This window comes from Leuresthes tenuis, unplaced genomic scaffold, assembly GCF_036924035.1.
Source record: "Leuresthes tenuis unplaced genomic scaffold, fLeuTen1.0.hap1 SCAF_1, whole genome shotgun sequence".
NCBI lineage: Eukaryota > Metazoa > Chordata > Actinopteri > Atheriniformes > Atherinopsidae > Leuresthes > Leuresthes tenuis.
This window is the reverse complement of record NW_027325355.1, coordinates 2,349,290-2,367,932: the sequence shown is the minus strand read 5'-3', so window position 1 is coordinate 2,367,932 and position 18,643 is coordinate 2,349,290. Positions and strand designations below refer to the sequence as shown.

The window sequence follows — 18,643 nt, the reverse complement described above, 5'->3', positions numbered from 1 at the left end:
GAAATTATCTGGTTACATAGAGGAAGTGTATGATTCCAGTTCTTATATAATGCACATTTGTCACTGAAATTGTTCCTTACGGCCACACCACCCTGAATATGCCCGACCTCGTCTGATCTCGGAAGCCAAGGAGGGTTGGGCCTGGTTAGTACTTCAATGGGAGACTGCTTGGGAATACCAGGTGCTGTAAGCGTTTTCTCTTCTCTCTACCACCTGCATGTCTTTTGTTGCAACGTCTGATCACCCTGTGACACATGAGGAAGTTGGTCATCTTCAGCTGCTGCTGCTTTGTTGGCAGACACGAAGTGATCTGAGAGTCTCAGTTTCAGCTGCAGAGAATAATCACATCAGGGAAGAAGATGTGCCCACTACAAGTTAGCCTTTCTTGGCAATTATCTGGTTGCATAGAGGAACCGTATGATTCCAGTACCTATATAATGCACATTTGTCACAGACATTGTTACTTACGGCCACACCACCCTGAATATGCCCGACCTCGTCTGATCTCAGAACCCAAGCAGGGTTGGGCCTTGTTAGTACTTGAATGGGAGACTGCTTGGGAATACCAGGTGCTGTAAATTTTTTCTCTTCTCTCTACCACCTGCATGTCTTTTGTTGCAATGTCTGATCGCCCTGTGACACATGAGGAAGTTGATCATCTTCAGCTGCTGCTGCTTTGTTGGCAGACACGAAGTGATATGAGAGTCTCAGTTTCAGCTGGAGAGAATAATCACGTCAGGGAAGATGTTTCCACTACTTATCAGCCTTTCTTGGCAATTATCTGGTTGCATAGAGGAACCGTATGATTCCAGTACCTATACAGTTTATATTTGTCACAGACATTGTTGCTTACGGCCACACCACTCTGAATATGCCCGACCTCTTCTGATCTTGGAAGCCAAGCAGGGTTGGGCCTGGTTAGTACTTGGATGGGAGACAGCTTGGGAATACCAGGTGCTGTAAGCTTTTTCTCTTCTCTCAACCACCTGCATGTCTTTTGTTGCAACGTCTGATCACCCTGTGACACATGAGGAAGTTGGTCATCTTCAGCAGCTGCTGCTGCTTTGTTGGCAGACACGAAGTGATCTTAGAGTCTCATTTTCAGCTGGAGAAAATTATCACGTCAGGGAACAAGATGTGCCCACTACATATCAGCCTTTCTCGGCAATTATCTTGTTACATAGAGGAACCATATGATTCCATTGCCTATATAATGCACATTTGTCACAGAGATTGTTGCTTACGGCCAAACCACCCTGAATATGTCTGACCTCGTCTGCTCTCAGAAGCCAAGGTGGGTTGGGCCTGGTTAGTACTTGGATGGAAGACCTCTTGGGAATACCAGGTGCTTTAAGCTTTTTCTCTTCTCTCTACCACCTGCATGTCTTTTGTTGCAACGTCTGATCACCCTGTGACACATGAGGAAGGTGGTCATCTTCAGCTGCTGCTGCTTTGTTGGCAGACACGAAGTGATCTGAGAGTCTCATTTTCAGCTGGAGAAAATTATCACGTCAGGGAACAAGATGTGCCCACTACATATCAGCCTTTCTCGGCAATTATCTTGTTACATAGAGGAACCATATGATTCCATTGCCTATATAATGCACATTTGTCACAGAGATTGTTGCTTACGGCCAAACCACCCTGAATATGTCTGACCTCGTCTGCTTTCAGAAGCCAAGGAGGGTTGGGCCTGGTTAGTACTTGGATGAGAGACCGCTTGGGAATACCAGATGCTGTAAGCTTTTTCTCTTCTCTCTACCACCTGCATGTCTTTTGTTGCAACGTCTGATCACCCTGTGACACATGAGGAAGTTGGTCATCTTCAGCTGCTGCTGCTTTGTTGGCAGACACAAAGTGATCTGAGAGTCTCAGTTTCAGCTGCAGAGAATAATCACGTCAGGGAAGAAGATGTGCCCAGTACACATCAGCCTTTCTCGGAAATTAACTGGTTGCATAGAGGAACCGTATGATTCCAGTACCTATATAATGCACATTTGTCAGAGACATTGTTGCTTACGGCCACACCACCCTGAACATGCCCGACCTCGTCTGATCTCGGAAGCCAAGGAGTGTTGGGCCTGGTTAGTACTTGGATGGAAGACCTCTTGGGAATACCAGGTGCTTTAAGCTTTTTCTCTTCTCTCTACCACCTGCATGTCTTTTGTTGCAACGTCTGATCACCCTATGACACATGAGGAAGTTGGTCATCTTCAGCAGCTGCTGCTGCTTTGTTGGCAGACACGAAGTGATCTGAGAGTCTCAGTTTCATCTGCAGAGAATGATCACATCAGGGAAGAAGATGTGCCCATAACAAGTGAGCCTTTCTCGGAAATTATCTGGTTACATAGAGGAAGTGTATGATTCCAGTACTTATATAATGCACATTTGTCACAGAAATTGTTCCTTACGGCCACACCACCCTGAATATGCCCGACCTCGTCTGATCTCGGAAGCCAAGGAGGGTTGGGCCTGGTTAGTACTTCAATGCGAGACTGCTTGGGAATACCAGGTGCTGTAAGCGTTTTCTCTTCTCTCTACAACCTGCATGTCTTTTGTTGCAACGTCTGATCACCCTGTGACACATGAGGAAGTTGGTCATCTTCAGCTGCTGCTGCTTTGTTTGAAGACACGAAGTGATCTGAGAGTCTCAGTTTCAGCTGAAGAGAATAATCACGTCAGGGAAGAAGATGTGCCCACTACACATCAGCCTTTCTCAGCAATTATCTGGTTACATAGACGAACCGTATGATTCCTGTACTTATATAATGCACATTTGTCACAGACATTGTTGCTTACGGCCACACCACCCTCAATATGCCTGACCTCGTCTGATCTCGGAAGCCAAGCAGGGTTGGGCCTGGTTAGTACCTGGGTGGGAGACCGCTTGAAAATACCATTTGCTGTAAGCTTTTTCTCTTCTCTCTACAACCTGCATGTCTTTTGTTGCAACGTCTGATCACCCTGTGACACATGAGGAAGTTGGTCATCTTCAGCTGCTGCTGCTGCTTTGTTGGCAGACATGAAGTGATCTGAGAGTCTCAGTTTCAGCTCCAGAGAATAATCACATCAAGGTGGAAGATGTGCCCACTAAGAGTCAGCCTTTCTCGGCAATTATCTGGTTACATAGAGGAAGTGTATGATTCCAGTACCTATATAATACACATTTGTACCAGATATTGTTGCTTACCGCCACACCACCCTGAATAAGCTCGACCTCGTCTGATCTCGGAAGCCAAGCAGGGTTGGGCCTGGTTAGTTCTTGAATGGGAGACCGCTTGCGAATACCAGGTGCTGTAAGCTTTTTCTCTTCTCTCTACCACCTGCATGTCTTTTGTTGCAACGTCTGATCACCCTGTGACACATGAGGAAGTTGGTCATCTTCAGCTTCTGCTGCTTTGTTGGCAGACACGAAGTGATCTGAGAGTCTCAGTTTCAGCTGAAGAGAATGATCACATCAAGAAGGAAGATGTGCCCACTAAGAGTCAGCCTTTCTCGGCAATTATCTGGTTACATAGAGGAAGTGTATGATTCCAGTACCTATATAATGCACATTTGTCAGAGACATTGTTGCTTACGGCCACACCACCCTGAACATGCCCGACCTCGTCTGATCTCGGAAGCCAAGGAGGGTTGGGCCTGGTTAGTACTTGGATGGAAGACCTCTTGGGAATACCAGGTGCTTTAAGCTTTTTCTCTTCTCTCTACCACCTGCATGTCTTTTGTTGCAACGTCTGATCACCCTGTGACACATGAGGAAGGTGGTCATCTTCAGCTGCTGCTGCTTTGTTGGCAGACACGAAGTGATCTGAGAGTCTCATTTTCAGCTGGAGAAAATTATCACGTCAGGGAACAAGATGTGCCCACTACATATCAGCCTTTCTCGGCAATTATCTTGTTACAGAGGAACCATATGATTCCATTGCCTATATAATGCACATTTGTCACAGAGATTGTTGCTTACGGCCAAACCACCCTGAATATGTCTGACCTCGTCTGCTCTCAGAAGCCAAGGAGGGTTGGGCCTGGTTAGTACTTGGATGAGAGACCGCTTGGGAATACCAGATGCTGTAAGCTTTTTCTCTTCTCTCTACCACCTGCATGTCTTTTGTTGCAACGTCTGATCACCCTGTGACACATGAGGAAGTTGGTCATCTTCAGCTGCTGCTGCTTTGTTGGCAGACACAAAGTGATCTGAGAGTCTCAGTTTCAGCTGCAGAGAATAATCACGTCAGGGAAGAAGATGTGCCCAGTACACATCAGCCTTTCTCGGAAATTAACTGGTTGCATAGAGGAACCGTATGATTCCAGTACCTATATAATGCACATTTGTCAGAGACATTGTTGCTTACGGCCACACCACCCTGAATATGCCCGACCTCGTCTGATCTCAGAACCCAAGCAGGGTTGGGCCTTGTTAGTACTTGAATGGGAGACTGCTTGGGAATACCAGGTGCTGTAAATTTTTTCTCTTCTCTCTACCACCTGCATGTCTTTTGTTGCAATGTCTGATCGCCCTGTGACACATGAGGAAGTTGATCATCTTCAGCTGCTGCTGCTTTGTTGGCAGACACGAAGTGATATGAGAGTCTCAGTTTCAGCTGGAGAGAATAATCACGTCAGGGAAGATGTTTCCACTACTTATCAGCCTTTCTTGGCAATTATCTGGTTGCATAGAGGAACCGTATGATTCCAGTACCTATACAGTTTATATTTGTCACAGACATTGTTGCTTACGGCCACACCACTCTGAATATGCCCGACCTCTTCTGATCTTGGAAGCCAAGCAGGGTTGGGCCTGGTTAGTACTTGGATGGGAGACAGCTTGGGAATACCAGGTGCTGTAAGCTTTTTCTCTTCTCTCAACCACCTGCATGTCTTTTGTTGCAACGTCTGATCACCCTGTGACACATGAGGAAGTTGGTCATCTTCAGCAGCTGCTGCTGCTTTGTTGGCAGACACGAAGTGATCTTAGAGTCTCATTTTCAGCTGGAGAAAATTATCACGTCAGGGAACAAGATGTGCCCACTACATATCAGCCTTTCTCGGCAATTATCTTGTTACATAGAGGAACCATATGATTCCATTGCCTATATAATGCACATTTGTCACAGAGATTGTTGCTTACGGCCAAACCACCCTGAATATGTCTGACCTCGTCTGCTCTCAGAAGCCAAGGTGGGTTGGGCCTGGTTAGTACTTGGATGGAAGACCTCTTGGGAATACCAGGTGCTTTAAGCTTTTTCTCTTCTCTCTACCACCTGCATGTCTTTTGTTGCAACGTCTGATCACCCTGTGACACATGAGGAAGTTGGTCATCTTCAGCTGCTGCTGCTTTGTTGGCAGACACGAAGTGATCTGAGAGTCTCATTTTCAGCTGGAGAAAATTATCACGTCAGGGAACAAGATGTGCCCACTACATATCAGCCTTTCTCGGCAATTATCTTGTTACATAGAGGAACCATATGATTCCATTGCCTATATAATGCACATTTGTCACAGAGATTGTTGCTTACGGCCAAACCACCCTGAATATGTCTGACCTCGTCTGCTTTCAGAAGCCAAGGAGGGTTGGGCCTGGTTAGTACTTGGATGAGAGACCGCTTGGGAATACCAGATGCTGTAAGCTTTTTCTCTTCTCTCTACCACCTGCATGTCTTTTGTTGCAACGTCTGATCACCCTGTGACACATGAGGAAGTTGGTCATCTTCAGCTGCTGCTGCTTTGTTGGCAGACACAAAGTGATCTGAGAGTCTCAGTTTCAGCTGCAGAGAATAATCACGTCAGGGAAGAAGATGTGCCCAGTACACATCAGCCTTTCTCGGAAATTAACTGGTTGCATAGAGGAACCGTATGATTCCAGTACCTATATAATGCACATTTGTCAGAGACATTGTTGCTTACGGCCACACCACCCTGAACATGCCCGACCTCGTCTGATCTCGGAAGCCAAGGAGTGTTGGGCCTGGTTAGTACTTGGATGGAAGACCTCTTGGGAATACCAGGTGCTTTAAGCTTTTTCTCTTCTCTCTACCACCTGCATGTCTTTTGTTGCAACGTCTGATCACCCTATGACACATGAGGAAGTTGGTCATCTTCAGCAGCTGCTGCTGCTTTGTTGGCAGACACGAAGTGATCTGAGAGTCTCAGTTTCATCTGCAGAGAATGATCACATCAGGGAAGAAGATGTGCCCATAACAAGTGAGCCTTTCTCGGAAATTATCTGGTTACATAGAGGAAGTGTATGATTCCAGTACTTATATAATGCACATTTGTCACAGAAATTGTTCCTTACGGCCACACCACCCTGAATATGCCCGACCTCGTCTGATCTCGGAAGCCAAGGAGGGTTGGGCCTGGTTAGTACTTCAATGCGAGACTGCTTGGGAATACCAGGTGCTGTAAGCGTTTTCTCTTCTCTCTACAACCTGCATGTCTTTTGTTGCAACGTCTGATCACCCTGTGACACATGAGGAAGTTGGTCATCTTCAGCTGCTGCTGCTTTGTTTGAAGACACGAAGTGATCTGAGAGTCTCAGTTTCAGCTGAAGAGAATAATCACGTCAGGGAAGAAGATGTGCCCACTACACATCAGCCTTTCTCAGCAATTATCTGGTTACATAGACGAACCGTATGATTCCTGTACTTATATAATGCACATTTGTCACAGACATTGTTGCTTACGGCCACACCACCCTCAATATGCCTGACCTCGTCTGATCTCGGAAGCCAAGCAGGGTTGGGCCTGGTTAGTACCTGGGTGGGAGACCGCTTGAAAATACCATTTGCTGTAAGCTTTTTCTCTTCTCTCTACAACCTGCATGTCTTTTGTTGCAACGTCTGATCACCCTGTGACACATGAGGAAGTTGGTCATCTTCAGCTGCTGCTGCTGCTTTGTTGGCAGACATGAAGTGATCTGAGAGTCTCAGTTTCAGCTCCAGAGAATAATCACATCAAGGTGGAAGATGTGCCCACTAAGAGTCAGCCTTTCTCGGCAATTATCTGGTTACATAGAGGAAGTGTATGATTCCAGTACCTATATAATACACATTTGTACCAGATATTGTTGCTTACCGCCACACCACCCTGAATAAGCTCGACCTCGTCTGATCTCGGAAGCCAAGCAGGGTTGGGCCTGGTTAGTTCTTGAATGGGAGACCGCTTGCGAATACCAGGTGCTGTAAGCTTTTTCTCTTCTCTCTACCACCTGCATGTCTTTTGTTGCAACGTCTGATCACCCTGTGACACATGAGGAAGTTGGTCATCTTCAGCTTCTGCTGCTTTGTTGGCAGACACGAAGTGATCTGAGAGTCTCAGTTTCAGCTGAAGAGAATGATCACATCAAGAAGGAAGATGTGCCCACTAAGAGTCAGCCTTTCTCGGCAATTATCTGGTTACATAGAGGAAGTGTATGATTCCAGTACCTATATAATGCACATTTGTCAGAGACATTGTTGCTTACGGCCACACCACCCTGAACATGCCCGACCTCGTCTGATCTCGGAAGCCAAGGAGGGTTGGGCCTGGTTAGTACTTGGATGGAAGACCTCTTGGGAATACCAGGTGCTTTAAGCTTTTTCTCTTCTCTCTACCACCTGCATGTCTTTTGTTGCAACGTCTGATCACCCTGTGACACATGAGGAAGGTGGTCATCTTCAGCTGCTGCTGCTTTGTTGGCAGACACGAAGTGATCTGAGAGTCTCATTTTCAGCTGGAGAAAATTATCACGTCAGGGAACAAGATGTGCCCACTACATATCAGCCTTTCTCGGCAATTATCTTGTTACAGAGGAACCATATGATTCCATTGCCTATATAATGCACATTTGTCACAGAGATTGTTGCTTACGGCCAAACCACCCTGAATATGTCTGACCTCGTCTGCTCTCAGAAGCCAAGGAGGGTTGGGCCTGGTTAGTACTTGGATGAGAGACCGCTTGGGAATACCAGATGCTGTAAGCTTTTTCTCTTCTCTCTACCACCTGCATGTCTTTTGTTGCAACGTCTGATCACCCTGTGACACATGAGGAAGTTGGTCATCTTCAGCTGCTGCTGCTTTGTTGGCAGACACAAAGTGATCTGAGAGTCTCAGTTTCAGCTGCAGAGAATAATCACGTCAGGGAAGAAGATGTGCCCAGTACACATCAGCCTTTCTCGGAAATTAACTGGTTGCATAGAGGAACCGTATGATTCCAGTACCTATATAATGCACATTTGTCAGAGACATTGTTGCTTACGGCCACACCACCCTGAATATGCCCGACCTCGTCTGATCTCAGAACCCAAGCAGGGTTGGGCCTTGTTAGTACTTGAATGGGAGACTGCTTGGGAATACCAGGTGCTGTAAATTTTTTCTCTTCTCTCTACCACCTGCATGTCTTTTGTTGCAATGTCTGATCGCCCTGTGACACATGAGGAAGTTGATCATCTTCAGCTGCTGCTGCTTTGTTGGCAGACACGAAGTGATATGAGAGTCTCAGTTTCAGCTGGAGAGAATAATCACGTCAGGGAAGATGTTTCCACTACTTATCAGCCTTTCTTGGCAATTATCTGGTTGCATAGAGGAACCGTATGATTCCAGTACCTATACAGTTTATATTTGTCACAGACATTGTTGCTTACGGCCACACCACTCTGAATATGCCCGACCTCTTCTGATCTTGGAAGCCAAGCAGGGTTGGGCCTGGTTAGTACTTGGATGGGAGACAGCTTGGGAATACCAGGTGCTGTAAGCTTTTTCTCTTCTCTCAACCACCTGCATGTCTTTTGTTGCAACGTCTGATCACCCTGTGACACATGAGGAAGTTGGTCATCTTCAGCAGCTGCTGCTGCTTTGTTGGCAGACACGAAGTGATCTTAGAGTCTCATTTTCAGCTGGAGAAAATTATCACGTCAGGGAAGAAGATGTGCCCACTACATATCAGCCTTTCTCGGCAATTATCTTGTTACATAGAGGAACCATATGATTCCATTGCCTATATAATGCACATTTGTCACAGAGATTGTTGCTTACGGCCAAACCACCCTGAATATGTCTGACCTCGTCTGCTCTCAGAAGCCAAGGTGGGTTGGGCCTGGTTAGTACTTGGATGGAAGACCTCTTGGGAATACCAGGTGCTTTAAGCTTTTTCTCTTCTCTCTACCACCTGCATGTCTTTTGTTGCAACGTCTGATCACCCTGTGACACATGAGGAAGGTGGTCATCTTCAGCTGCTGCTGCTTTGTTGGCAGACACGAAGTGATCTGAGAGTCTCATTTTCAGCTGGAGAAAATTATCACGTCAGGGAACAAGATGTGCCCACTACATATCAGCCTTTCTCGGCAATTATCTTGTTACATAGAGGAACCATATGATTCCATTGCCTATATAATGCACATTTGTCACAGAGATTGTTGCTTACGGCCAAACCACCCTGAATATGTCTGACCTCGTCTGCTTTCAGAAGCCAAGGAGGGTTGGGCCTGATTAGTACTTGGATGAGAGACCGCTTGGGAATACCAGATGCTGTAAGCTTTTTCTCTTCTCTCTACCACCTGCATGTCTTTTGTTGCAACGTCTGATCACCCTGTGACACATGAGGAAGTTGGTCATCTTCAGCTGCTGCTGCTTTGTTGGCAGACACAAAGTGATCTGAGAGTCTCAGTTTCAGCTGCAGAGAATAATCACGTCAGGGAAGAAGATGTGCCCAGTACACATCAGCCTTTCTCGGAAATTAACTGGTTGCATAGAGGAACCGTATGATTCCAGTACCTATATAATGCACATTTGTCAGAGACATTGTTGCTTACGGCCACACCACCCTGAACATGCCCGACCTCGTCTGATCTCGGAAGCCAAGGAGTGTTGGGCCTGGTTAGTACTTGGATGGAAGACCTCTTGGGAATACCAGGTGCTTTAAGCTTTTTCTCTTCTCTCTACCACCTGCATGTCTTTTGTTGCAACGTCTGATCACCCTATGACACATGAGGAAGTTGGTCATCTTCAGCAGCTGCTGCTGCTTTGTTGGCAGACACGAAGTGATCTGAGAGTCTCAGTTTCATCTGCAGAGAATGATCACATCAGGGAAGAAGATGTGCCCATAACAAGTGAGCCTTTCTCGGAAATTATCTGGTTACATAGAGGAAGTGTATGATTCCAGTACTTATATAATGCACATTTGTCACAGAAATTGTTCCTTACGGCCACACCACCCTGAATATGCCCGACCTCGTCTGATCTCGGAAGCCAAGGAGGGTTGGGCCTGGTTAGTACTTCAATGCGAGACTGCTTGGGAATACCAGGTGCTGTAAGCGTTTTCTCTTCTCTCTACAACCTGCATGTCTTTTGTTGCAACGTCTGATCACCCTGTGACACATGAGGAAGTTGGTCATCTTCAGCTGCTGCTGCTTTGTTTGAAGACACGAAGTGATCTGAGAGTCTCAGTTTCAGCTGAAGAGAATAATCACGTCAGGGAAGAAGATGTGCCCACTACACATCAGCCTTTCTCAGCAATTATCTGGTTACATAGACGAACCGTATGATTCCTGTACTTATATAATGCACATTTGTCACAGACATTGTTGCTTACGGCCACACCACCCTCAATATGCCTGACCTCGTCTGATCTCGGAAGCCAAGCAGGGTTGGGCCTGGTTAGTACCTGGGTGGGAGACCGCTTGAAAATACCATTTGCTGTAAGCTTTTTCTCTTCTCTCTACAACCTGCATGTCTTTTGTTGCAACGTCTGATCACCCTGTGACACATGAGGAAGTTGGTCATCTTCAGCTGCTGCTGCTGCTTTGTTGGCAGACATGAAGTGATCTGAGAGTCTCAGTTTCAGCTCCAGAGAATAATCACATCAAGGTGGAAGATGTGCCCACTAAGAGTCAGCCTTTCTCGGCAATTATCTGGTTACATAGAGGAAGTGTATGATTCCAGTACCTATATAATACACATTTGTACCAGATATTGTTGCTTACCGCCACACCACCCTGAATAAGCTCGACCTCGTCTGATCTCGGAAGCCAAGCAGGGTTGGGCCTGGTTAGTTCTTGAATGGGAGACCGCTTGCGAATACCAGGTGCTGTAAGCTTTTTCTCTTCTCTCTACCACCTGCATGTCTTTTGTTGCAACGTCTGATCACCCTGTGACACATGAGGAAGTTGGTCATCTTCAGCTTCTGCTGCTTTGTTGGCAGACACGAAGTGATCTGAGAGTCTCAGTTTCAGCTGAAGAGAATGATCACATCAAGAAGGAAGATGTGCCCACTAAGAGTCAGCCTTTCTCGGCAATTATCTGGTTACATAGAGGAAGTGTATGATTCCAGTACCTATATAATGCACATTTGTCAGAGACATTGTTACTTACGGCCACACCACCCTGAACATGCCCGACCTCGTCTGATCTCGGAAGCCAAGGAGGGTTGGGCCTGGTTAGTACTTGGATGGAAGACCTCTTGGGAATACCAGGTGCTTTAAGCTTTTTCTCTTCTCTCTACCACCTGCATGTCTTTTGTTGCAACGTCTGATCACCCTGTGACACATGAGGAAGGTGGTCATCTTCAGCTGCTGCTGCTTTGTTGGCAGACACGAAGTGATCTGAGAGTCTCATTTTCAGCTGGAGAAAATTATCACGTCAGGGAACAAGATGTGCCCACTACATATCAGCCTTTCTCGGCAATTATCTTGTTACAGAGGAACCATATGATTCCATTGCCTATATAATGCACATTTGTCACAGAGATTGTTGCTTACGGCCAAACCACCCTGAATATGTCTGACCTCGTCTGCTCTCAGAAGCCAAGGAGGGTTGGGCCTGGTTAGTACTTGGATGAGAGACCGCTTGGGAATACCAGATGCTGTAAGCTTTTTCTCTTCTCTCTACCACCTGCATGTCTTTTGTTGCAACGTCTGATCACCCTGTGACACATGAGGAAGTTGGTCATCTTCAGCTGCTGCTGCTTTGTTGGCAGACACAAAGTGATCTGAGAGTCTCAGTTTCAGCTGCAGAGAATAATCACGTCAGGGAAGAAGATGTGCCCAGTACACATCAGCCTTTCTCGGAAATTAACTGGTTGCATAGAGGAACCGTATGATTCCAGTACCTATATAATGCACATTTGTCAGAGACATTGTTGCTTACGGCCACACCACCCTGAACATGCCCGACCTCGTCTGATCTCGGAAGCCAAGGAGGGTTGGGCCTGGTTAGTACTTGGATGGAAGACCTCTTGGGAATACCAGGTGCTTTAAGCTTTTTCTCTTCTCTCTACCACCTGCATGTCTTTTGTTGCAACGTCTGATCACCCTATGACACATGAGGAAGTTGGTCATCTTCAGCAGCTGCTGCTGCTTTGTTGGCAGACACGAAGTGATCTGAGAGTCTCAGTTTCAGCTGAAGAGAATGATCACATCAAGAAGGAAGATGTGCCCACTAAGAGTCAGCCTTTCTTGGAAATTATCTGGTTACATAGAGGAAGTGTATGATTCCAGTACTTATATAATGCACATTTGTCACAGAAATTGTTCCTTACGGCCACACCACCCTGAATATGCCCGACCTCGTCTGATCTCGGAAGCCAAGGAGGGTTGGGCCTGGTTAGTACTTCAATGGGAGACTGCTTGGGAATACCAGGTGCTGTAAGCGTTTTCTCTTCTCTCTACAACCTGCATGTCTTTTGTTGCAACGTCTGATCACCCTGTGACACATGAGGAAGTTGGTCATCTTCAGCTGCTGCTGCTTTGTTTGAAGACACGAAGTGATCTGAGAGTCTCAGTTTCAGCTGAAGAGAATAATCACGTCAGGGAAGAAGATGTGCCCACTACACATCAGCCTTTCTCAGCAATTATCTGGTTACATAGAGGAACCGTATGATTCCTGTACTTATATAATGCACATTTGTCACTGACATTGTTGCTTACGGCCACACCACCCTCAATATGCCTGACCTCGTCTGATCTCGGAAGCCAAGCAGGGTTGGGCCTGGTTAGTACTTGGGTGGGAGACCGCTTGAAAATACCATTTGCTGTAAGCTTTTTCTCTTCTCTCTACAACCTGCATGTCTTTTGTTGCAACGTCTGATCACCCTGTGACACATGAGGAAGTTGGTCATCTTCAGCTGCTGCTGCTGCTTTGTTGGCAGACATGAAGTGATCTGAGAGTCTCAGTTTCAGCTCCAGAGAATAATCACATCAAGGTGGAAGATGTGCCCACTAAGAGTCAGCCTTTCTCGGCAATTATCTGGTTACATAGAGGAAGTGTATGATTCCAGTACCTATATAATACACATTTGTACCAGATATTGTTGCTTACCGCCACACAACCCTGAATAAGCTCGACCTCGTCTGATCTCGGAAGCCAAGCAGGATTGGGCCTGGTTAGTTCTTGAATGGGAGACCGCTTGCGAATACCAGGTGCTGTAAGCTTTTTCTCTTCTCTCTACCACCTGCATGTCTTTTGTTGCAACGTCTGATCACCCTGTGACACATGAGGAAGTTGGTCATCTTCAGCTTCTGCTGCTTTGTTGGCAGACACGAAGTGATCTGAGAGTCTCAGTTTCAGCTGAAGAGAATGATCACATCAAGAAGGAAGATGTGCCCACTAAGAGTCAGCCTTTCTCGGCAATTATCTGGTTACATAGAGGAAGTGTATGATTCCAGTACCTATATAATACACATTTGTCACAGAGATTGTCGCTTACGGCCACACCACCCTGAATATAATATGCCCGATCTCGTCTGATCTCGGAAGCCAAGCAGGGTTTTGCCTGGTTAGTACTTGGGTGGGAGACTGCTTGGGAATACCAGGTGCTGTAAGCTTTTTCTCTTCTCTCTACCACCTGCATGTCTTTTGTTGTAACATCTGATCACCCTGTGACACATGAGGAAGTTGGTCATCTTCAGCTGCTGCTGCTTTGTTGGCAGACACAAAGTGATCTGAGAGTCTCAGTTTCAGCTGCAGAGAATAATCACATCAGGGAAGAATATATGCCCACTACACATCAGCCTTTCTCGGCAATTATCTGGTTACATAGAGGAACTGTATGATTCCAGTACCTATATAATGCACATTTGTCAAAGACTTTGTTGCTTACGGCCACACCACCCTGAACATATCCGACCTTGTCCGATCTCAGAAGCCAAGCACGGTTGGGCCTGGTTAGTACTTGGATGGGACACTGCTTTGGAATACCAGGTGCTGTAAGCTTTTTCTCTTCTCTCGACCACCTGCATGTCTTTTGTTGTAACATCTCATCACCCTGTGACACATGAGGAAGTTGGTCATCTTCAGCTGCTGCTGCTTTGTTGGCAGACACGAAGTGATCTGAGAGTCTCAGTTTCAGCTGCAGAGAATTATCACATCAGGGAAGAAGATGTGCCCACTACAAGTCAGCCTTTCTCTGCAATTATCTGGTTACATAGAGGAACTGTATGATTCCAGTACCTATATAATGCACATTTGTCACAGTTATGGTTGCTTACGGCCACACCACCCTGAACATGCCCGACCTCGTCTGATCTCGGAAGCCAAGGAGGGTTGGGCCTGGTTAGTACTTGGATGGAAGACCTCTTGGGAATACCAGGTGCTTTAAGTTTTTTCTCTTCTCTCTACCACCTGCATGTCTTTTGTTGCAACGTCTGATCACCCTGTGACACATGAGGAAGGTGGTCATCTTCAGCTGCTGCTGCTTTGTTGGCAGACACGAAGTGATCTGAGAGTCTCAGTTTCAGCTGCAGAGAATGATCACATCAGGGAAGAAGATGTGCCCATAACAAGTGAGCCTTTCTCGGAAATTATCTGGTTACATAGAGGAAGTGTATGATTCCAGTACTTATATAATGCACATTTGTCACAGAAATTGTTCCTTACGGCCACACCACCCTGAATATGCCCGACCTCGTCTGATCTCGGAAGCCAAGGAGGGTTGGGCCTGGTTAGTACTTCAATGGGAGACTGCTTGGGAATACCAGGTGCTGTAAGCGTTTTCTCTTCTCTCTACAACCTGCATGTCTTTTGTTGCAACGTCTGATCACCCTGTGACACATGAGGAAGTTGGTCATCTTCAGCTGCTGCTGCTTTGTTTGAAGACACGAAGTGATCTGAGAGTCTCAGTTTCAGCTGAAGAGAATAATCACGTCAGGGAAGAAGATGTGCCCACTACACATCAGCCTTTCTCAGCAATTATCTGGTTACATAGAGGAACCGTATGATTCCTGTACTTATATAATGCACATTTGTCACAGACATTGTTGCTTACGGCCACACCACCCTCAATATGCCTGACCTCGGAAGCCAAGCAGGGTTGGGCCTGGTTAGTACTTGGGTGGGAGACCGCTTGAAAATACCATTTGCTGTAAGCTTTTTCTCTTCTCTCTACAACCTGCATGTCTTTTGTTGCAACGTCTGATCACCCTGTGACACATGAGGAAGTTGGTCATCTTCAGCTGCTGCTGCTGCTTTGTTGGCAGACATGAAGTGATCTGAGAGTCTCAGTTACAGCTCCAGAGAATAATCACATCAAGGAGGAAGATGTGCCCACTAAGAGTCAGCCTTTCTCGGCAATTATCTGGTTACATAGAGGAAGTGTATGATCCCAGTACCTATATAATACACATTTGCACCAGATATTGTTGCTTACCGCCACACCACCCTGAATAAGCTCAACCTCGTCTGATCTCGGAAGCCAAGCAGGGTTGGGCCTGGTTAGTTCTTGAATGGGAGACCGCTTGCGAATACCAGGTGCTGTAAGCTTTTTCTCTTCTCTCTACCACCTGCATGTCTTTTGTTGCAACGTCTGATCACCCTGTGACACATGAGGAAGTTGGTCATCTTCAGCTTCTGCTGCTTTGTTGGCAGACATGAAGTGATCTGAGAGTCTCAGTTTCAGTTGCAGAGAATGATCACATCAGAGAAGATGATTTACCCGCTACACATCAGCCTTTCTCGGCAATTATCTGGTTGCATAGAGGAACCGTATGATTCCAGTACCTATATAATGCACATTTGTCAGAGACATTGCTGCTTACGGCCACACCACCCGGAACATGCCTGACCTCGTCTGATCTCGGAAGCCAAGCAGGGTTGGGCCTGGTTAGTACTTGGATGGGAGACCACTTGGGAATACCAGGTGCTGTAAATTTTTTCTCTTCTCTCTACCACCTGCATGTCTTTTGTTGCAACGTCTGATCACCCTGTGACACATGAGGAAGTTGGTCATCTTCAGCTGCTGCTGCTTTGTTGGCAGACATGAAGTGATCTGAGAGTCTCAGTTTCAGTTGCAGAGAATGATCACATCAGAGAAGATGATTTACCCGCTACACATCAGCCTTTCTCGGCAATTATCTGGTTACATAGAGGAACCGTATGATTCCAGTACCTATATAATGCACATTTGTCAGAGACATTGCTGCTTACGGCCACACCACCCTGAATATGCCCGACCTCGTCTGATCTTGGAAGCCAAGCAGGGTTGGGCCTGGTTAGTACTTGGATGGGAGACCGCTTGGGAATACCAGGTGCTGTAAGCTTTTTCTCTTCTCTCAACCACCTGCATGTCTTTTGTTGCAACGTCTGATCACCCTGTGACACATGAGGAAGTTGGTCATCTTCAGCTGCTGCTGCTTTGTTGGCAGACACGAAGTGATCTTAGAGTCTCATTTTCAGCTGGAGAAAATTATCACGTCAGGGAACAAGATGTGCCCACTACATATCAGCCTTTCTCGGCAATTATCTTGTTACATAGAGGAACCATATGATTCCATTGCCTATATAATGCACATTTGTCACAGAGATTGTTGCTTACGGCCAAACCACCCTGAATATGTCTGACCTCGTCTGCTCACAGAAGCCAAGGAGGGTTGGGCCTGGTTAGTACTTGGATGAGAGACCGCTTGGGAATACCAGGTGCTGTAAGCTTTTTCTCTTCTCTCGACCACCTGCATGTCTTTTGTTGCAAAGTCTGATCACCCTGTGACACATGAGGAAGTTGGTCATCTTCAGCTGCTGCTGCTTTGTTGGCAGACACGAAGTGATCTGAGAGTCTCAGTTTCAGCTGCAGAGAATTATCACATCAGGGAAGAAGATGTGCCCACTACAAGTCAGCCTTTCTCTGCAATTATCTGGTTACATAGAGGAACTGTATGATTCCAGTACCTATATAATGCACATTTGTCACAGTTATGGTTACTTACGGCCACACCACCCTGAATATGCCCGACCTCATCTGATCTCGGAAGCCAAGCAGGTTTGGACCTGGTTAGTACTTGGATGGTAGACTGTCTGGGAATACCAGGTGCTGTAAGCTTTTTCTCTTCTCTCTACCACCTGCATGTCTTTTGTTGAAACGTCTGATCACCCTGTGACACATGAGGAAGTTGGTCATCTTCAGCTGCTGCTGCTTTGTTGGCAGACACAAAGTGATCTGAGAGTCTCAGTTTCAGCTGCAGAGAATAATCACATCAGGTAAGAAGATGTGCCCACTACAAGTTAGCCTTTCTCGGCAATTATCTGGTTACATAGAGGAACTGTATTATTCCAGTACCTATATAATGCACATTTGTCACAGACATTGTTGCTTACGGACACACCACCCTGAACATGCCCGACCTCGTCTGATCTTGGAAGCCAAGCAGGGTTGGGCCTTGTTAGTACTTGAATGGGAGACAGCTTGGGAATACCAGGTGCTGTAAGCTTTTTCTCTTCTCTCAACCACCTGCATGTCTTTTGTTGCAACGTCTGATCACCCTGTGACACATGAGGAAGTTGGTCATCTTCAGCTGCTGCTGCTTTGTTGGCAGACACGAAGTGATCTTAGAGTCTCATTTTCAGCTGGAGAAAATTATCACGTCAGGGAACAAGATGTGCCCACTACATATCAGCCTTTCTCGGCAATTATCTTGTTACATAGAGGAACCATATGATTCCATTGCCTATATAATGCACATTTATCACAGAGATTGTTGCTTACGGCCAAACCACCCTGAATATGTCTGACCTCGTCTGCTCACAGAAGCCAAGGAGGGTTGGGCCTGGTTAGTACTTGGATGAGAGACCGCTTGGGAATACCAGGTGCTGTAAGCTTTTTCTCTTCTCTCTACCACCTGCATGTCTTTTGTTGCAACGTCTGATCACCCTGTGACACATGAGGAAGTTGGTCATCTTCAGCTAATGCTGCTTTGTTGGCAGACACAAAGTGATCTGAGAGTCTCAGTTTCAGCTGCAGAGAATAATCACATCAGGGAAGAAGATATGCCCACTACAAGTCAGCCTTTCTCGGCAATTATCTGGTTACATAGAGGAACTGTATGATTCCAGTACCTATATAATGCACATTTGTCAAAGACTTTGTTGCTTACGGCCACACCACCCTGAACATATCCGACCTTGTCCGATCTCGGAAGCCAAGCACGGTTGGGCCTGGTTAGTACTTGGATGGGAGACTGCTTTGGAATACCAGGTGCTGTAAGCTTTTTCTCTTCTCTCTACCACCTGCATGTCTTTTGTTGTAACATCTGATCACCCTGTGACACATGAGGAAGTTGGTCATCTTCAGCTGCTGCTGCTTTGTTGGCAGACACAAAGTGATCTGAGAGTCTCAGTTTCAGCTGCAGAGAATAATCACATCAGGGAAGAATATATGCCCACTACACATCAGCCTTTCTCGGCA

General features: G+C 46.3%; 1 non-coding gene and 46 pseudogenes across 1 annotated transcript; all 47 read left to right on the top strand.

Moving 5' to 3' along the window:
- The first annotated feature begins 74 nt into the window (after positions 1–74).
- Positions 75–193, top strand: LOC140277236 (5S ribosomal RNA; annotated as a pseudogene).
- A 269-nt stretch (positions 194–462) lies between these two features.
- On the top strand, positions 463–581 carry LOC140292392 (5S ribosomal RNA; annotated as a pseudogene).
- Positions 582–847: 266 nt separating this feature from the next.
- Positions 848–966, top strand: LOC140310084 (5S ribosomal RNA; annotated as a pseudogene).
- A 272-nt stretch (positions 967–1,238) lies between these two features.
- On the top strand, positions 1,239–1,357 carry LOC140292036 (5S ribosomal RNA; annotated as a pseudogene).
- Positions 1,358–1,626: 269 nt separating this feature from the next.
- LOC140294629 (5S ribosomal RNA) lies at positions 1,627–1,745 on the top strand (annotated as a pseudogene).
- Positions 1,746–2,014: 269 nt separating this feature from the next.
- On the top strand, positions 2,015–2,133 carry LOC140284061 (5S ribosomal RNA; annotated as a pseudogene).
- A 272-nt stretch (positions 2,134–2,405) lies between these two features.
- Positions 2,406–2,524, top strand: LOC140293593 (5S ribosomal RNA; annotated as a pseudogene).
- A 269-nt stretch (positions 2,525–2,793) lies between these two features.
- Positions 2,794–2,912, top strand: LOC140295532 (5S ribosomal RNA; annotated as a pseudogene).
- A 272-nt stretch (positions 2,913–3,184) lies between these two features.
- On the top strand, positions 3,185–3,303 carry LOC140286265 (5S ribosomal RNA; annotated as a pseudogene).
- Positions 3,304–3,572: 269 nt separating this feature from the next.
- On the top strand, positions 3,573–3,691 carry LOC140306762 (5S ribosomal RNA; annotated as a pseudogene).
- Positions 3,692–3,958: 267 nt separating this feature from the next.
- Positions 3,959–4,077, top strand: LOC140291500 (5S ribosomal RNA; annotated as a pseudogene).
- A 269-nt stretch (positions 4,078–4,346) lies between these two features.
- On the top strand, positions 4,347–4,465 carry LOC140294131 (5S ribosomal RNA; annotated as a pseudogene).
- Positions 4,466–4,731: 266 nt separating this feature from the next.
- On the top strand, positions 4,732–4,850 carry LOC140310077 (5S ribosomal RNA; annotated as a pseudogene).
- A 272-nt stretch (positions 4,851–5,122) lies between these two features.
- Positions 5,123–5,241, top strand: LOC140292034 (5S ribosomal RNA; annotated as a pseudogene).
- A 269-nt stretch (positions 5,242–5,510) lies between these two features.
- LOC140294628 (5S ribosomal RNA) lies at positions 5,511–5,629 on the top strand (annotated as a pseudogene).
- Positions 5,630–5,898: 269 nt separating this feature from the next.
- On the top strand, positions 5,899–6,017 carry LOC140284050 (5S ribosomal RNA; annotated as a pseudogene).
- Positions 6,018–6,289: 272 nt separating this feature from the next.
- On the top strand, positions 6,290–6,408 carry LOC140293592 (5S ribosomal RNA; annotated as a pseudogene).
- Positions 6,409–6,677: 269 nt separating this feature from the next.
- LOC140295531 (5S ribosomal RNA) lies at positions 6,678–6,796 on the top strand (annotated as a pseudogene).
- Positions 6,797–7,068: 272 nt separating this feature from the next.
- LOC140286243 (5S ribosomal RNA) lies at positions 7,069–7,187 on the top strand (annotated as a pseudogene).
- A 269-nt stretch (positions 7,188–7,456) lies between these two features.
- On the top strand, positions 7,457–7,575 carry LOC140306755 (5S ribosomal RNA; annotated as a pseudogene).
- A 267-nt stretch (positions 7,576–7,842) lies between these two features.
- On the top strand, positions 7,843–7,961 carry LOC140291499 (5S ribosomal RNA; annotated as a pseudogene).
- A 269-nt stretch (positions 7,962–8,230) lies between these two features.
- On the top strand, positions 8,231–8,349 carry LOC140294130 (5S ribosomal RNA; annotated as a pseudogene).
- Positions 8,350–8,615: 266 nt separating this feature from the next.
- On the top strand, positions 8,616–8,734 carry LOC140310074 (5S ribosomal RNA; annotated as a pseudogene).
- Positions 8,735–9,006: 272 nt separating this feature from the next.
- On the top strand, positions 9,007–9,125 carry LOC140292033 (5S ribosomal RNA; annotated as a pseudogene).
- A 269-nt stretch (positions 9,126–9,394) lies between these two features.
- LOC140295177 (5S ribosomal RNA) lies at positions 9,395–9,513 on the top strand (annotated as a pseudogene).
- A 269-nt stretch (positions 9,514–9,782) lies between these two features.
- LOC140284039 (5S ribosomal RNA) lies at positions 9,783–9,901 on the top strand (annotated as a pseudogene).
- Positions 9,902–10,173: 272 nt separating this feature from the next.
- On the top strand, positions 10,174–10,292 carry LOC140293591 (5S ribosomal RNA; annotated as a pseudogene).
- A 269-nt stretch (positions 10,293–10,561) lies between these two features.
- On the top strand, positions 10,562–10,680 carry LOC140295530 (5S ribosomal RNA; annotated as a pseudogene).
- Positions 10,681–10,952: 272 nt separating this feature from the next.
- Positions 10,953–11,071, top strand: LOC140286232 (5S ribosomal RNA; annotated as a pseudogene).
- Positions 11,072–11,340: 269 nt separating this feature from the next.
- Positions 11,341–11,459, top strand: LOC140273136 (5S ribosomal RNA; annotated as a pseudogene).
- A 267-nt stretch (positions 11,460–11,726) lies between these two features.
- Positions 11,727–11,845, top strand: LOC140291498 (5S ribosomal RNA; annotated as a pseudogene).
- Positions 11,846–12,114: 269 nt separating this feature from the next.
- LOC140306742 (5S ribosomal RNA) lies at positions 12,115–12,233 on the top strand (annotated as a pseudogene).
- Positions 12,234–12,505: 272 nt separating this feature from the next.
- Positions 12,506–12,624, top strand: LOC140277229 (5S ribosomal RNA; annotated as a pseudogene).
- Positions 12,625–12,893: 269 nt separating this feature from the next.
- Positions 12,894–13,012, top strand: LOC140293283 (5S ribosomal RNA; annotated as a pseudogene).
- A 272-nt stretch (positions 13,013–13,284) lies between these two features.
- On the top strand, positions 13,285–13,403 carry LOC140296389 (5S ribosomal RNA; annotated as a pseudogene).
- A 269-nt stretch (positions 13,404–13,672) lies between these two features.
- On the top strand, positions 13,673–13,796 carry LOC140279597 (5S ribosomal RNA; annotated as a pseudogene).
- A 269-nt stretch (positions 13,797–14,065) lies between these two features.
- On the top strand, positions 14,066–14,184 carry LOC140292780 (5S ribosomal RNA; annotated as a pseudogene).
- Positions 14,185–14,453: 269 nt separating this feature from the next.
- LOC140269116 (5S ribosomal RNA) lies at positions 14,454–14,572 on the top strand (annotated as a pseudogene).
- Positions 14,573–14,841: 269 nt separating this feature from the next.
- Positions 14,842–14,960, top strand: LOC140277223 (5S ribosomal RNA; annotated as a pseudogene).
- Positions 14,961–15,610: 650 nt separating this feature from the next.
- Positions 15,611–15,729, top strand: LOC140293909 (5S ribosomal RNA; annotated as a pseudogene).
- Positions 15,730–15,998: 269 nt separating this feature from the next.
- LOC140300903 (5S ribosomal RNA) lies at positions 15,999–16,117 on the top strand (annotated as a pseudogene).
- Positions 16,118–16,386: 269 nt separating this feature from the next.
- On the top strand, positions 16,387–16,505 carry LOC140272772 (5S ribosomal RNA). Its single transcript, XR_011907974.1, has one exon. It is a non-coding gene; the product is annotated as a 5S ribosomal RNA (ribosomal RNA).
- Positions 16,506–16,774: 269 nt separating this feature from the next.
- On the top strand, positions 16,775–16,893 carry LOC140291894 (5S ribosomal RNA; annotated as a pseudogene).
- A 269-nt stretch (positions 16,894–17,162) lies between these two features.
- LOC140319472 (5S ribosomal RNA) lies at positions 17,163–17,281 on the top strand (annotated as a pseudogene).
- Positions 17,282–17,550: 269 nt separating this feature from the next.
- On the top strand, positions 17,551–17,669 carry LOC140292795 (5S ribosomal RNA; annotated as a pseudogene).
- A 269-nt stretch (positions 17,670–17,938) lies between these two features.
- LOC140291893 (5S ribosomal RNA) lies at positions 17,939–18,057 on the top strand (annotated as a pseudogene).
- Positions 18,058–18,326: 269 nt separating this feature from the next.
- On the top strand, positions 18,327–18,445 carry LOC140318519 (5S ribosomal RNA; annotated as a pseudogene).
- The last annotated feature ends 198 nt before the right edge of the window (positions 18,446–18,643 follow it).